Source organism: Mustela erminea, chromosome 1, assembly GCF_009829155.1.
Source record: "Mustela erminea isolate mMusErm1 chromosome 1, mMusErm1.Pri, whole genome shotgun sequence".
Classification (NCBI taxonomy): domain Eukaryota; kingdom Metazoa; phylum Chordata; class Mammalia; order Carnivora; family Mustelidae; genus Mustela; species Mustela erminea.
In genome coordinates this window covers 175858479-175875620 of record NC_045614.1, presented here as the reverse complement: position 1 = coordinate 175875620, position 17142 = coordinate 175858479, and the positions used below count along the sequence as shown (strand labels likewise).

The window sequence follows — 17142 nt, the reverse complement described above, 5'->3', positions numbered from 1 at the left end:
TGCATATGAATTCAATGTTCTAAAATTTGCATTTAAAACTAGACAACTGGCCTTGCACACTCTAAAGATCAGTGGTAAAATCTATGCTAATGATTTTTGTTAACTTAGAAATTAAGTAAAAGCACCAAGATAGGTCAAGAGAAAGGCTATGGAAGAAATTGTGAAGTTTCAAATTGCATCTTTAATGAAATTTTTTCCTTCTTTTTTAGCAAATGACCATGTTTTCATTTTGCACTCGATCTTTCAAATAATGCTGCCAGCCCTGATCTTTAATAACATATTTGAATGTGCTACTCAGTCTGCAGCTGATTAATCTTATATTTTTAGTGGTCACAATATATTGATTACAAGAGTAAGTTTATTTTGTTTCTTCTCTGGGGATGCCCACAGTTAACAAAAATATACTTGTTGGTTTCTATCCTCTCTTTTATTTTTATCTTCCTCCCCCCTTCCCCAGTAGACTACTATATAAAGCTTAGCAGTGTTTCTCCTTGATCAATGAGATGTTTCCCTTTTCCAACAACATTTTATATAGCAGACTCTGTCCCCCAGGGACTTAAATACGTTGATGCTTCTATTCTGCTATTTTTCTTCATTTAGTATCTCATCCTTAGAGAGCACAAGAGGATAAATAGATTGTTTATCCAGGTGTGGTATGACTGTTGTTACACATACAACATGCTGACTTTCTGTACCCTTCCTACACTCACTGGGATAAAGTAAAAAATATCCCAATATTTATTTCTCTGCTGTTGCTTCCCAAGTGTTTATTGCTGTCTTTTCCTCTAGCTATATAAATAATCTCACAGACACCTATAGGTTTATAGTAAAAATTAGGTTCCAGAATGGACTCTTCTTATCTGTGGTCTCGACTTCACCTTTCTGATCCCAGGAAGACCCAAAAAGTTTAAGTCGTGTCCTTAGGATATGATTCTTAAAATGAAATTAATTTTCCCCACTATTGTCCAACTTATATTTCAGTATTTCACATGGCAATTGCTAGATGTTTTGAAAAGATTTTTTTAACATGCATTATCTGGTATCTGCAGGTTATCTGTTATTGTATTTATATTAGAAGGGCATTTGAAACATTTAACATGTTGTGCCTTATGGATACATAAAAATAAAATTAAGAAAGGAAAAAATATTAAATAAAAAATAAAATATTCTTTGGGCGTCTGGGTGGCTCAGTTGTTAAGCATCTGCCTTTGGCTTGGGTCATGATCCTGGGGTCCTGGGATGGAGCCCCCACATCAGGCTCTCTGCTCAGTGGGAAGCCTGCTTCTCCCTCTTCTACTCTCCCTGCTTGTGTTCCCTCTCTTGCTGTGTCTCTCTGTCAAATAGATAAAATCTTAAAAAAAAAAAAAAAAGGAAAAGAAAATATTCTGAAAACATAAAAATTCTTGGCTTATTACCCAAAAGATACAATTAGTTTATGAAATGTGTGTATTTCTCAATTATATTAAATTTTTAGAGTGACCTCTACAGTAGCTAGTAGATAATGCAGTTAACCCTAAAGAGACAGTGAAATAAATTTACATAATGTTTTAAAATTTTAAAAGTTGAAAAATATACCTTTTGAATAAGCAAAATAGTATAACTGGTATTTTCTCAGAGTGTATGATTTTTCTCCCAATGATTTTAATAGTTGAATTTTCTATCACAGCATAAAAGACAGAGTGACGTGGCAGGTTCTAAGAGCAGATTATACATAGTCAGCGTAGTTAAACTGCAATCCAACCTCTACCACTTCGAGTGCTTTAAGAATTAAGCAGAGTATTGAATTATCTTTGCCTCAGCTTCCTCACCAGAAAACAGGATACTAGAACTGATCTCATTGGTAGCTTACAATAATTACCTGGGTTAACATTTCTGAAGTGCTTAGAACAAGTACAGGAATATAGTAATTGTTAGATATGTTTGGGTATGTAAAATTTAAGATTAATATAATTTATGATATTAATACTACTTTTTATGCCTAAATATATCATCAGAAACAGGTAAATAGAAGTAACTCCAAAAACTGGTGAGCCTATGAGTAAATGGCATTCAGATACTATTTCTGGTTATGTTAAGATTTTATATTTGTGAAATCATTTTCTATAGAATTTTAGCTACTGCCTAAATGCACAATGGAGGTGCAACAATTGTAAATTTAATGTTCTGCAAGACCACAAAAAAAGTTGAAGCCTTTAGAAAAGGTAGCTAAACCATGAGTCATAAGGCTGATACATGTTGCACATAATAATATTAAAATATAACCCAGTCCAGGCTTGACTTATTGCTGAATTGTTTGCCTAATTATGCTAATTTCTAAATAGTTTGAGATATCAAAACCAATGACTGACCCAGCTGATCAATGACTATTCTGAAGCTGATTACCAAATCCATACAAAATCATATACCATAAAATTGCTTTAGTTTGTTTGTTTTTAAGATTGAGTTATTTATTTATTTATTTGTCAGAAAGAGAGAGAGAAAACAAGCAAGGGGAGTGGCAGGCACAGGGAGAAGCAGACTCCCTGCTGAGCAAGGAGCCCAATGCTGAACGTGATCCCCAGACCCTGGGATCATGGCCTTAGCTGAAGGCAGAAGCTTAATCTATTGAGCTACCCAGGCATTCCAGGTTTTGTTTTTGTTTTTATGCACAAGTAAACCCTCCAACTAACTTTAACAACTATAGTGTAAATAAATGGGTCCATTTTTAATTAATAATTTTGCATATTGCTAAAGAGTCTTACTAAGATAAATTGAATACATATATAGTTTTTAATTTAATAGAGAAATCAGATGGGGAATTGGAAAAATTTCCTTCACTATTAAAGTCCTAACATGTAGACTCTTACTATACATATTGAAGTCTAGCCACTCTGAATAATTTTTCAAACCTGACTATAATTTGATGTCCTAATTCTCCCCACTTTTTAAATGAGATTATTTGTAGTTTTTTTTAATAATTGAGTTATGAGTTCCTTATATATTTTAGATATTAACACTTTATCTGATATATGGTCTGCAAATATTTTCTCCCATTTCAAAGCTGTTTCATTTTGTTTTTGTTTTCCCATTTTACTTAGGCAATTGCTACACTAATTTTGCTGCCTGTGCCAGAATGTTAATAAGGAAACTCAAGGTCTGTGTTGGTATTATAACCAGGTGGGCCCTCCAGATAAAGCCTTTTGGGGAAATATTCATGAGTCCTAAAATGTGGAACACACAAGTGTCAATAATGCTATGCAATGACGCAGAAATCAGCAACAAAAGAAAGAATATTCAGAAAAGGTAAATCTTGCTTATAATATGAAAAAAAAGGTGTTCTTCCACACACAAATTCCTCTTGGAAAATATTTTACTTCTTTCTTTTTTAAAACCACTTCTATAAACCTACAGAAATGTCTTAAATGCATTAACATGATACATACAACTCCTTAAAATACAGTCTCCCAAGATCATGATTTCCTTCAGCTGATTTTCCCTACTTCCTTCTACTTCACTATGGCAAATTGTTTGCATAACTGTCACCATAACTTAGTCCCTCATCCTCATTTTTGAATAGTCATCTATACTGACTCAAGGTCGGTCATGTGAGACTTTAGCAGTAACATGAACAGAAATATGAAAATTCTTATACATTGTCTTGTATTTGAAACTAGCCACCACACAAAGTGTAGTTACACCAGAAAAGATCACTGAGGAACTACTTTCAATAATTTTCATCTGCATCTGGGCTTGATTTAGATGATGAATTCATAAGATTCGATTTTTAAAGGAGGGTGAGTATATTTCCACATGAAAGAGATAGAAATTAGTGCATCCAGAGAGTATATGAGACATTTTGCTCACAAGATGGCCATCATAATTCCTCCTTTTGCTGTATGCCATTGAGCATTTACTCACACTGATTCTGAGATTGGCTGTGTGACTTGCTTTGGTAAATTGGACTAGATCAAATGTGACACAAGGAGAAACAAGGAATGTTTCCTCATTGGCCCTGCCTCTCTTGTAGCATGGAAATTCAATCACCTTGTGAAATATTCAAGACATCCATAAGTCACATAAGTGAGGTCACCTAAGACTACAAACAAGCCCTTAGGAACCCAATAGCTAATTACAGCTGCTTGAGTGAGCTAGGCAAGGTCAATAGAAGAATGCCCCAGCTTAACTCAGACCAAATTGCCAAACCTAAGAATCATGAGTTAATAAATGATGCATGTTTTAAGCCATAAAATTTGGGGTACTTTTTTAAATAGCAAAAACTAAGTTATGTAATCCAAATTCTATACTTCATTTTGGCTAGTCTGTAGTATAACCCAGACAACAACTGCAATTAGAGAATAGCTTTGCGTCTTTATGAAAAACAATTATATATAGCATTTCTATTATTTTGAATTTATTCCTGCAAAAATATTTTAACAATAAATATTTTACAGATAACTGGGAAAAATACAATACTCTAAAATTACCCTTATGGGCACTAATTTTTAATGCTTTGCATTTTCCTTTTAATTAATGCTAATTGAAAATGCTTCATACTGAGAAAATGTATGACAATTTACAGTGAAGTCAATGAATAAAAAGACCTTTAAAAAAATAAAATGCAGTGCTATCTCCAATAGCTGATAAACAATCACTACAGGTTTCCACACATCTATTGGATTTTCTAAGAAAACAAGTTACCATAGCAACTCTAAAAATAATATATATTTTAGACTATTACTAGTCACTAATATTTCTTCAAATACAAATATGTGTATAAATATATCAACTCATGATTAAACCCACTGATTCATAATAACTTATGTTTTAACATCTGTAACTTTGCTGCTTTTTAAAATAAACACAATATACTAAACCTGATAGTTTCAATCCTGTCAACTGCAAAAACAAGTATCTAGAAATCCAGCTATATGATTGATCTCAGAACCCTAATATTATATAAAAACTCCACTGATTCTACTATCTCCATATGAAATATTGAAAAAAGGTCTGAAATGCAAAAAAATAAAAAATAAATAAAAAATTGGGATCCTTAATAAATATGTGAGAACTCTGGACCCCAATTCCCACTTCTCAACCATTAGTTAGTGAAAAAGAGGCAGAAACAAGTATCAATGTGGGCAAAGAAGCAAACCCAGTACTGCAATTCCAATTTTCCTATTATTTAATACAAAGGAGTTGAAATAATGGTGTCTCACAATCTTCAAATCTGGACTTAGTGACTGAGAAGTGTCTTCAAAATTGTCTTAAGGGAATCTTCTTGGTTAGACAAAGGGTTTTCCTACTGTTTAAAAGATGGGCTTTAACTATTAAGATGGTCTCCTAAGTATACTTCTTTTCTATAGCACTTCCCAAACAGTCCATTCTCAAATTGCCATCAGGATTCTTTTCCAGAGACTTTTATCGTATCAGGCAAATTTCAGGCTTCAAAATTGTTCCTACTTTCCTACTCTTTATGTCATAATATATACAGGCCCTTACGACAGTGAGGAACCCAGCACCTGGTTACAAACCTCTATGTGATTTTTCAGGCCCAAATTTAAGCAATTACAAAGCCTTTACCTGGCAGGCATCACAGAAGAAAGCTACTTCACCTTAACCCAACCACCCCCACTAACACATGCCAAATTTGGAGCACAGCCAAAGCACTGCTGTCCCAGAAGAAGTTATAGTTAAAGATTCGGCCTAAACCCTACCCTCCCATGAATGTTCACACTCTTTGCAGTGCTGCATTCCTAGCTCAAGTGTCTTTATCCTAGATCTCTTTTGGTGAGGCCTTGAGTCAACAGCCTTATCAGGCTTCCCCTTATGGGGAAGAGTAGAGAGAAAACTTGCAGATATTTTCCCCTACTCTGACCTAATACCCAATACTTTTCCACTTCAAACCCTTTCGTCTCATCCTTCGCCTGTGTTTAGGAGTCTTTTGTTGGGTCTCTGTTGACAGCAAGATGAACCCCACCCACGTCTGCACTGATCTACCTGACCCTTTCCTGTGAACCATTCCATGGGAGGAAATAGAACAGAGGGAGTCCACACTTTCTCTAGTTATAGCTTCTTGCTTATATCAGCACAATAAGTGACTAAAGGCTTAATTATTTCACTTTATGCTTGTAGCTTTAATCCTTTAACCGGCTACTCAGACACCTGACAGTTCAACTCTCTTGCGTTCAGGTCCTCTGAGCACCAGACACAGGGAGCTCAGCCTTTCAAAATTTGTTCCGATACATCTTCAGAGTAACTTTTCCATCCACAACTCTTGCCATACCTGGGATTCAGCCACACTGTATTTGCACCTGTCTCCATTTTTACTCCTTTTTTTTTTCTTTTTTTAGGATTTTACTTATTGATTTGAGAGGACAAAAGAGCACAAGCTGGGGGGAGAGGCATAGGGAGAAGCAGACTCCTCACTGAGCAGGAACCCAACTCAAGGCACCCTCCCCCAAGATCATAGCCTCATCAGAAGGCAGATGCTTAACTGACTGAGCCACCCAGGCACACCCACTTTTATCCTTTCTTACCCAATTGTTTTAAACAATTCTTTGTCTAGAACCCTCCCTTTCTCCCTGCTACTAAATAGGGATTACATTTATACTTTCTCAGATCTTATAAGAGCTTAACCACGGGTTTATAGATACCAGGCTATATTGCTCTTTATATGTCTACATATTTCTTCGTTTAATAATGATTGAGCTCTTGGCAGTCAAAGGCTGAAATATGTTTTTGTTTATATTCCTGGTTCCTATCCCAGGTTTTTGCCACATCAGAGGTGCTTGCTAAAAGCACTGAATCCCTAGTGAAGATTCTTAAATTTCATCATAAACGTAAATTAACAGTTGTGTTTAGTAATGGGTTGAATGGAAAGATGACTGAGTAGGGAGGAACACTTGATTTTTATTGTTTAAAACATCTGTGTAAAGCATATGTGAATTTGAATTTACTTTTGCTCAAAGATTGTTATATAGACTTATAGTTCTGACATTCCTATGAATTAACATAATTGAAAAGCTACACAGTGAAAAATTCTTCTGTTAAAGAATTTCTATAATGCAGGTAATAACCACTGGAAAATGAGCTGAGGACTGAGTTTTGCACATTAATGCTATGAATAATCCTGAAATAAAGCATGTTCTTAAAGCTTAGTCTTTGTTTAAAAAATAACACTTTTCTTATTTTTGTAGGTAAAATATAAACTTATCACTTTTATTCTCAACAATATAAAGCAGTTTTGATGAACTTTTGGTGTTATATAAAGCCAGGACTTATGCTAAAATAAAATGCAATCAGCTATACTTTACTTTTTATCTTTAAATTAAAGAAACAGAGACAGGGATTTTTTTTTTAATTTTTATTTTTTATTTTTTTTAGTTCCTGCACAGATGAAATACTGTCCCATTTCTCTTATTTCAAACCCTATGCATTTGGTTCTTAGTCTCAAACCTAATAATTTTTTTCTCTTACTTTAAGATTTTGATGTATTTTAATGTTTTTAATGTTTTCTCTCCTTACCACTCTGTTTAGTTCTATCTATTCCACTTTTCTTTTCCTCTTTTGTGCTCAATATATAAATAATCAGTTACATTTTGGAAAACGACACATGTTTATAGAAGGTGGTATTTTTATGTAAAACATATTATTGGAATGGCTTTTTTTTTTAATGCAGCCTGATAATAAATTTCTTGTCACAATCTTAAATAGTTTTAAAGTTCTATCATATAGAGAAATATATTCTCTTCCACATTTGCCATTTCTGGTTTTTGCATATGATTCTAACATTCTTTCACTTAGCTAATATTTACTGATCACAAAGTATAAAGCCAGGAATGTTTTTTAAAAAAAATTACTGTTCTCAAAAGTTTCAAGTTCAGGAAGTTAAAATCCATGTAGTGAATATTTGCCACACTATGATAAGTACAATTAAAAAAAGAAGGTCCTTGGCCTCCAAGTCCTCCTGAGGCCTGAAGGATGCGTTGAACTTTGTCAGTCACCAAATATGAATCCCTTAACACCTTCCAGACCCCAGATTAGTTGTTAAGATAGCTAATGGCAAACAAAACCAACATGTTTCCTATAGGTTGAGAGGAAATATTTACCTGGTAAGAGGGTAGATAAAAGAAGAAGAAAATCAAGACCAAGGCAAGGACAAATTCAGAGTTGTGGAGCCATGGCCAAGTATGTTATATATGGAAAATAGAAAGATCTGTTTTATTTCTGTCTGTTTTGTCTTTGTTTCTTTCTGGGATGGGGAGCTTGGAGCATGACAGGACCCCTAGGTAGAAGTAAGGGGGAAAAAATTGGAGAAGTATTTAGTAGAATGTGTTTTGTTGTTGTTGTTGTTGTTGTTTAATGTCTGAGTAGACTGTTTTTAAAAGGTTTTTTTTTTTTTTTTTAAGATCTTATTTATTTTTTTGAAAGAGACAATGAGAGTGAGAGAGAGAACACAAGAAGGGGGATCAGAAGGAAAAGCAGATTCCCTGCCAAGCAGGGAGCCCAATGGGGGACTCCATCCTGGGACTCCAGGATCATGACCTGAGCTGAAGGCAATCACCCAACCAACCGAGCCACCCAAGTGCCCTTAAAAGTGTTTCTATTGGGTAAAGGACATAGTTGTTTTTCCCTTACAGGCAGTCAGCGATTTGGACTACTGGTGCAAACTTGATAAGCAAAGTGAAAGAGAGATGAGCTCAAAGATGGGGACGTCATAGTCTAGGATGGGACAATTCAGGAGCTGTACAAGCACCTTGTAGTTCCTACGTGCTCCCTTGGACCAATCAACTTCAGCAGTACTATAACAGCCAAAACACTACCAAAAATAATAACAATAAAAAAGCTAAATAAGAATTGAACAAATTAGTCTGACTTTTGTTTTCATCTGAATGGATAAAACTGACTTTTTTCAACCGGAGTTGAAATATATCGCCTTAGAGTAAGTGAGCTCATTTCGTATTGTGTCTATCTAATAGTTGATCCTTAATTCACTCAGAAAATATGTTTTAAGCTCTTACTGTATCATGTTCTTTTCATGCTGAAGCTCCAGCTAAGGCTAAAATGGACATCATACATGAGGAACTAGGATAACTAAGCAAAATATACAGTGTATCAGGTACTGGAAAAAAGAAAAAAATCCGGAAAGGAAAGAGAAATTGCAGTGATGAGGGCATAAAGTTTTAGACAGAAATGGAGAGGGAAGGCATTGCTGAGGAGATTACTTTAAAACCTGACGGCAAAGAAGGAGTGTAATATGTGGATGTTGGGGAGAACTGCATTCTAGTCAGATGAAAGAGCAAAGAGCAAATGCCCTGACCCCTGAGCTGGCCTGGCAAGCACAAAGAAACCATAATAAGGACAGCATGAGAGAAACAGGATGGAGGACAAGGGGAAGATTTTCTTCTAATTTACAGTAGTCTTCTCTTATATTCAGTTTCAGTTACCCACAGACAACTGTGATCCACAAGCAGATGATCCTCCCTCCGACAAGGCATCAGAATAGTAGCCTAATCCTAGGTCACAATGTCTGCATTGTTTATCTCACTTCATCTCATCACATGAGCATTTTCTTTCAAAGATTTAGTGTATTTATTTATTTATTTATTTGAGAGAGACAGAAAGAGCATGAATGGGATGCGATCAGGCAGAGGGAGAAGCAAACTCCTGGCTGAGCAGGGATCCCAATGTAGGGCTGGATCCCAGGACCCTGAGATCATGACCTGAGCTGAAGGCAGCCACTTAACCGACTGAACGACCCAGGTGCCCCATCATCACATAGCATTTTTAATCATTACAAGGTGACTATACTACAGTAAGATATTTTAAGGGAGACCACATTCACATACCTTTTATTATAGTATATTGTTATAATTCCTCTACTTTCATATTCATTATTATTGTTAATCTTTTATTGTGCCTGATTTATAAATTAAACTTCATCGTAGCTATGTACATATCAGAAGAAACACAGTTTACATAGAGTTTTGGTATTATCCGTTGTTTCAGGCATCCCGTGGGGATCTTGGGCCTCATTCTCATGGATGGGGACGTATTATATATGCAAACTCACTGTGGAGTTTGATGGCATCTGCCCTGACAGATAAAACTAGTAAGGATGTTGCATGCAAACTAACAAGAAACTAGGTTGGATGTAGGAAGAAGTAGGACACTATTATAATATGAATATAAGCAAAAGATGCAGGTGACTTAGACCAAAGTTAAAGCAATGCAAGGATTCAGAAAAGGATATTTTCATCATCAAACGTAGCCAGCTTGAATAACAAAGTCCAACAATCCCATTAAGTGGCTCTATTGACAAAATTCAGAGAATTAATTATGAGTCCTATGTCACTTTCCATGAGAATGCTCTAAAAACATTTACTCTCCCTCTTCACTTAGAAACTATATAGGAGAAGTTAGGCTAGGCTGTTGGTAAAGTTAGGCTTTGCAATTGATAAAATGAGAGAAAGTCTTCTCCCCTTTTTATTTAAAGTAACTACCAAATACAAAATGAAAAGCTGAGTCTTGAAAAGATGACTCCCAGAATGATGAGAAATGAAGGCATCCAGAACCACAGAGATTGGGTCACAGATCATAGGCTATACAGTATAGAAGGAGAAGCAGGGACTCTGGAGTCAGACTATGACTCTCTGCTGTATGATTTTGGGAAAGGGACATAGCATCTCCTTTTAAATGGAAGTAATTATGACCCACTGTGTAGGGCTGGCTAGAGTCACTAAACATGTTAATATATGAAAGCCGTCTGGAACATGGAAACAGTCATTTGACTGTTAGCTAGTATTTTATCTTTCCTGAAACTAAAGAGAAGAGCCTTATTGTTTAACTCATTATTTTCTTCTGGAATTCAGTTTATATCAGACCCCAGAAGAACACTATCCTTAAAGCACAGGTCAATGTAGCAAAAGAGGAATTTAGGATTAAATTTCTTGAATTCAGAGATCTCACTGGAGCAAACTACAATATGGAGTTGCATAAATATTTCCAAAATATATAGAAATGAGAGTAACAATGAATAAAGATAAGTATTTAGACCAGTGCCAGTAGTAAATACTCAATAAGTACTTATTTAATGTATTATGTTCCATAATTTTTGTTATTATATATATATCTCTCTATTAGACACTGATTTGATATTAAAAACTCATTCTGCTCTTTCTTAGATTCTCAGATAAATGATTTGCTATAGATTTTTTAAAAAATATTTTATTTATCTATTTGACACACACACACACACACACAGAGAGAGAGAGAGAGAGAGAGAGGGCATGAGCAGGAGGAGAGGCAGAGGGAGAAGGAGAAGCGGGTTATCCATTGAGCAGGGAGCCCTATGCAGAGCTTGATCCTAGAACCCCAGGATCATGACCCAAGCCCAGGGCAGATGCTTAACCAACTGAGCCACCCAGTAATCTCATTATACTTTTTTTTTCCTTCCTTAAAATTTGTAACTATGGGAGTTGACTCCATCAAATAAACAAAACTACTAATTTAATGTAGTCTTAAGACACAAACCATGAGAGACTGTGAACTCTGAGAAACAAACTGAGGGTTTTGGAGGCGAAAAGGGTGATAGGTCGGGTGAGCCTGGTGGTGGGTATTATGGAGGGCATATATTGCATGGAGCACTGGGTGTGGTGCATGAACAATGAATTTTGGAACACTGAAAAAAAAATTAAATTAAATTAAAAAAAAAAAAGAAGAAAGAAAGTGTTGTATTTGACCCATGGGAGAAAAAAAGAATTGGTATGACTGATAAAGTATTTATACTGGATTTAAAATGGAATAATGTTTTAATGTGTCTATATAGATTCTGATTTAAGAAAGTAGAACTTTAATATTAGAGAAGTTGGAAGTACAGTTCTTTATTAGATGTCACAAGTTTTTGGTTCATGCTGATTTATCTTTGGCTCTATAATGACAAGGAGTTTAGAACCGAAGTAAAGAAACATCTGTTTAAATTCTATGTAGTTTCAACATGTTATGTTCCCACAAGCAGACTAAATGTACTTTTGTCTAAACATTATTTATTTTTCCCATTATCTGAGCAAGAAAGCAGCATGTTGGGTACCCTTAGAAGATAGTTAGAATGTTGGCTAGTTAGAAAACTACATGATACCTGTATCACTCATTATTTACTTTTATAATTAACTTTCTATGCAATATTTTCAGTTGGCTTTCAAATTAGAAGTTAACTAGAAAAAACTAACTAATAGAAAAATTATTTCTACACTTCACTCATGTGATGGAATCACTTAGGATGTGTTTATGTTAGCAATCTAAAGTATGGCTGAGCTACTGATTTATAAAAATAAATTTGCAACTAGAAAACTGCAAGAAAATCAGACACTGTTGTTCTCTGGAATAACTTTTAAGAACTTACTCTATGTTTGTTGTTTTTTATGCAAAAGAGAAGGCCCCTTTGGGCATTCAACAAAATAGATTTGATATTTATACAAACATTTATATTTCCCAAAACCTTAATCTCACTTTAAAATAATTATTCTTCACTTTAGTAACCCTAGTTATCATAGTTAAAGAGAAAAAACTGGCAAATGTTTAGAAAAAAGAAAACTACCAAATTTATACATAAAACACTTGATTTTTACATCTATTATCATTTAGAATAATTTCTTTTATTTAAACTGGTTTGAGAACTGAGTCATCGTTCTGCCAAAAAAATTGCAGGATATTTAAATTCCCACAAATTATTTGAAATTTGCATATTTACATTTATAATTAGAGATTCAAACTCTATTTATATATATATATATATTTTTAAAGATTTTATTTATTTATTTGACAGATCACAAGTAGGCAGAGAGGCAGGCAGAAGGGGGAGGAGGAAGCAGGCTCCCTCCTGAGCAGAGAGGGACCCTGGGATCATGACCTGAGAACCCGCTGATCCACCCAGGCATCCCATCAAACTCTATTTATATTTTCACATATCTTCAGTTGCACTGAAAGTGTAGAAACATATCTACATATCTACATATCTAATTAACAAATTACATCATTCACACCAGAAGTATATGCAGAACTCTCTTACAGTGTGTCTTTTTTTTTTTTTCCTTCTTTTTGGCTTCTAATGAAATTAGTAATTCTTGATGTGGAGAGCAAAGGCAAAAGAAATACAGAAAAAATTAACTTTCCTTTGCAGTCCACTGACGTGTAGTCAAGATAGGGAGGGTAAACTTCCTCCAGGAACTCAACTGCTTCAATGTTTATATTTTGCTAGAGAGAAAAGAAAACTGTAGTTGACATTAGCAGGACTCTAGGATCATGTCTAAGTTTTCTTTTATATATAAAAATACCTTTGGAAACTTCCTTTGTCTATACCCCTCTCTGCCAAGATGTATGTTAGCAATCATCCTCCAAGCATATGACCCACTGATATATATCTGAAAGGTCTCATGACTAAGGTTTTAATAAACAATAGTAAAATGACCCCTCAAAGTCCTGGAAACAATGCTTCCAAATTCCCTAGGGACTTAAAGCTTAATCCTCTCCCAACTTGAAAGTATACAGTCCATCACTCCTCACAATCCCAGGACTGTTCTTTCTGGCCATGGGTCCTGTCCCCATGCTTTAACAAAACCATCCTTTTTTTCACCAGAGATATCTCAAGAACTCTTTCTTGACCATTTGTTACAAAACCTCAACATTTCACATCAATTCTCTCTTCATTTTAGCCCTATCTACAAATAAACATCAAAATAATTGTAGAGTGGATCAATTTATGACATGACAGTATGAAGAAGTACTATTGACCCAGTTATCAGTGAAACTGACAAAAGTTTTAAAAAAATGCAAACACTTAAAGTATCTGACAACGGCTCTAAGGGTGATCAGCAAGTGAAGAAATATTGGTTCACCAGTATCTTTCTTTTCCTGTTTTTTAAAATTTAAATTCAATTAATTAACAAACAATGTATTTTTGGTGTCAGAAGTATAGATAGATAGATATACAAAAATAAAATTATATACAATGAAGAGAAAGAATGTAATTGTAAAAACGAAAATTAAAAAAAGATTTTCAAAGAGTTGATAAAAGAAGAAACTGGTTAAAAAAGGAAAGAGAAAAAATAAAAAAATAAATTAAAATTGAAAGACTAAAGAATCATGGGAGGAAAAAACATGAATTCTATGTACTATATTCCCCTAGGATTGGAGTTTTGCAGTTTTCATTGTTTGGTAAACTTGATCTTCGGTGGGGTTCTTGCTGATCTTCTTGGGAAGGGGTCTGTTTCTTTGATTCTCAAGTATCTTTGCCCCAGGCACAATTGTACCATCCTTGCCAGAGGGCCAGGCTAAGTAATCTGCTCAGTTTTGCTCTATGTAGCTTCTGTTCCCTAAGGGCTTTTTGTTCCTCTTTAGAGGATGCCAATGAAAATGGAAGGCCTCTGAATCTCCAGCCACAAATCTGAAAGCTTGGGCCCCATGCCCTCAGTGTGCCCTAAGGGAAAAGCAGTTATTCACTCCTATCTCCCTGGTCTCAGTCCACACTCTGCTCACCCAGCCTGTGATGGAGGGTTTCTATCTCAGGCACACAACCCTCACTTCACTTCTTCAAATCCTGCATATTCCTCAGATTCCTGTGACGTGCTCCCATGCCACTTCTCCCAGGGGAGAAAGGGGGATCTCACCAGTTCTGACACTTGTTAGGTCTTTTTTCAGAGAGCAGTCGCCCAAATATGCCATGGTTCAAGGTTTATGGCAACCTTAAGCTGAGAACCCACTCTGTGGTCTCACAGTTTGCAGCCAGCTTCCCCACTCTGATGCCCAGGAGCATTGCTGCACTCAGGCATGCCTGGTCTTTCTGTGACACTGAGGGTCCTGAGACCTTACTTTCCCAGCTGGGGCTCCACCTTACTCTTAGGCCTGAGTGATGTCTCTGAGTGATGTCCCTCACAAAAGCAGACTTTTAAAAGTTCCAATTTTGTGCTCCACTGCCCCATCACTTGCTGGTAGCCAGTTTAAGGAAGCTCCCTTCCTCCCCACTCCCACAGTTTATCTTCCTATAAATCACTTTGGAGTCACTTCTCTGCACCTCCTACCTCACAGAAAGTGGTCACTTTTGTATTTGTAGAGTTGCAGCTATTCTTTTTCTTAGATCTTCAGTTGAGTTCGCAGGTGTTCAGAGTGATTTCACAGCTATCTAGCTAAATTCTTGGGACCACACAAAATTAAGGTCTCCTACTCCTCTGTCTTCATGGACTCCCCCTGCTCCTCATTCATGAACATGTAAGACAGTGTGTGAAAAGAAAGGCATAGCTCTGTGGTATTTGAACCAAGAGCTGCCCCTCTCACCAAACTCCCAAACAGTGAGGTGGAAGAGACACTATCGTAGATCGTTGCAGTCAAAATCATAGGGCTCCCTCTATCCTTGGTACCCAAATGGAGGACTTTCTTACTGGGAGGAATAAGACATCAGCATTTCTCATCCTGCTCCCAGCTATCTCTTCCTAAAGCTAAATCCTAGGGGAGTGCAGCTGAGAAGTGGGACACTTATGGAACATAGGTTCTACTTTGTATGGATGATGGTAAGAACACAGGGTAATCATCATTACCCTGACTCCTGATAGTTGTTTCATGTCAAGAGAAGCAAGTGAGAGAACTCAGGGTCCTGCTTCCCACAGCTCTGTCTCTTGGCTTGTAGAGCAGGGGTGTCACTTAGGAGAGAAACCTGCCATTATTCCCATCCTTAGTTACATATATCTGTTGCAGAGACTTTCCCTGGCGGTAAAAACAGAGCATAAAATATACAAGTGTTTAATCTCTTCCCAAGGAACTGACTTCATTTACAATAAAGAGTGAAAAACTTCAAGACTAAAAATGTTCTTAGTACCAAGGGAGGTTATGGTGAAAGACAATTGTGGAAAGATTCACAATACAAGCTAAACGCAATACACGCTAAACACTTGTATTGTTAATTTTTAGATTTTTAAAATCTAAAATTGTGATTTTTAGAATATGTCTCAAGGAATAAAACAGATAAGAGGCAGCTTTCTGGGGTCAGAGCAAAATCAAACATTGACCTCAGAAACTATTCCTTCAAGAAACCCTAGTTTGGTTGAATTAGTATGTAGAGCAATTGTGCCCTAAGGCATGTTTAAAATAGTATAGCAATCAGTTGGCAATTAGTGGGGTTTAAGGCCTGGTGTGGTCAGGGTAAAAAAAAAGAGAATTCTATTAATGCCACCTTCATCCCAAGCTGACTGTTGGCATACCGAAATGTGCAATTCCATGATGAACAACTTGAGGGTCTGAACACTGTGTGTGGTAGGGGTTTGGGGGAGGAGAGGGTACAATAGAGTTCACTAAAATAATGCAGTCACTGAACAAATAATCAAGTCAATAAAAATAATAATCCCATGGGGGAGGGGGACCAGTATCCAAAGTTGCTATATTATCTAAAATGTCGAATTTCCTCCAAAATTCACAAGACATATGAAGTACAACATATACACTAAAAGAAAGAGAGAAAAAAAACAGCAGCAGTCAACAGAAATAGCATATGAGACAGACCAGATATCAGAATTATCAGAAAAATATAACATTACAAATATGTTCACAGGACTATAAATAAATAAATAACAAAAAACCATAATCGATTAAATATATAAAGGTTTGCCAATAATGTGACATCAAATTGAGAATACCAATAAAGAGATAGTAATTATAAAAAAAGAACCAAATGCAAATTATGCAGTTGAAAACTTACAAGAAATGAAATAAAAATTCATTAAGGGTTTAAAGAGTAAATTTAAACTGACCAAAGAAAGAAAAGATGCACTTTAAAATAGATTAATAGGGGTGCCTGGGTGGCTCAGTGGGTTAAGCCGCTGCCTTCGGCTCAGGTCATGATCTCAGGGTCCTGGGATCGAGTCCCGCATCAGGCTCTCTGCTCAGCAGGGAGCCTGCTTCCTCCTCTCTCTCTATGCCTGCCTCTCTGCCTACTTGTGATCTCTCTCTGTCAAATAAATAAATAAAATCTTTAAAAAATAAATAAATAAAAATAAAAATAAATAAAATAGATTAATAGAAATTATGCAAGCCAAGGAAAAGAGAAACATGGGACACTATTAAAAACATCAACATTCATAGAATGGTAATGAGGGAGCAAAAGGCAAGCTAGGGGCAAAG

The 17142-nt window shown here is 35.8% G+C and overlaps 1 long non-coding RNA gene across 1 annotated transcript; it reads left to right on the top strand.

The window, feature by feature from the left end:
- The first annotated feature begins 214 nt into the window (after positions 1 to 214).
- On the top strand, positions 215 to 8818 carry LOC116595379. The gene is made up of 4 exons (XR_004287648.1): positions 215 to 352; positions 3078 to 3282; positions 8069 to 8166; positions 8619 to 8818. It is a non-coding gene; the product is annotated as an uncharacterized LOC116595379 (long non-coding RNA).
- The last annotated feature ends 8324 nt before the right edge of the window (positions 8819 to 17142 follow it).